The sequence below is a fragment of the Limulus polyphemus genome, unplaced genomic scaffold (assembly GCF_000517525.1).
Source record: "Limulus polyphemus unplaced genomic scaffold, Limulus_polyphemus-2.1.2 Scaffold1251, whole genome shotgun sequence".
NCBI lineage: Eukaryota > Metazoa > Arthropoda > Merostomata > Xiphosura > Limulidae > Limulus > Limulus polyphemus.
Window position 1 is genome coordinate 147,463 of NW_013666861.1, and position 1,020 is coordinate 148,482.

Consider the following 1,020-nt stretch of genomic DNA (forward strand, 5'->3'; position numbering starts at 1 on the left):
ATCGCGGGTTCGAATCCCCGCCCCACCAAACATGCTCGCCCTTTCCGCCATGGGGGCGTTATAATGTGACAGTTAATCCCACTATTCGATGGTAAAAAGAGTAGCCCAAGAGTTGGCGGTGGGTGGTGATGACTAACTGCCTTCCCTCTAGTCTTACACTGCGCAAAATTCAAAACAAACAAAACTAGGTTTATTCAGAACACTCCAAAACTAGTGTGCTGTGGCGGAAATAGCGAATAAAAGAATCGATTAAGCTTCTAATAATCTTTTCTTCACCTTGTGAGGAGTAAAAGAAATTAACAATTAAATTAATAACTAGTTAGTCCGCTGAATAATAATGGATAATTAATTTTGATGGTATGACACATGTTATCCAAACACCTAAAATATTTTAGTTTATTAGTGGTGAGTAAAATCAAACAAATATCTATGAAATAATTGATGGCATGTATAAAAACTTTAAAAATAAATATTATGCTGTAAAATAATGCCAAAGTTAGAATTTCTTATGCTTCAATAAACTATCGTTTATTATCTTAATTATTTCTATTTTTGTCTTGGGTGGGTGAAGTAAATTGTTTATGAGGAAGACGTGAAAGTTTCAATATAATACGAATTAACATAAATCCCAAGTTTAAAGCTGCAAAAAGAGTCATACACGTCATATATCTTGTTTAGATCAGCTTAGATATGATGCTTTACAACATTTCGGACAACTATTTTAATTAACTGCAAATCTGTAAATTAAATATAAAAATATTTCTAACAAAACTATAAATATAAATAAAGTAAATACGGTCGAAGGTTTTATCAGTAGCGTAACTAGTCTTCGTGTAGTCAATGAAATAAAATTACTTAATCATTGCTGTCAACTGTTACGGGGGCCCACAAAAAGTTTGGATGGGGTAGGCTCTGAGACCCGTGGACTTGGTCAAGACAGTAAGACAGTGTCAGTGTAAATTACTTGTACCTGATGATGATGACAAAACCTTGTCGAAACGTTGTACATTTGTTGTTATG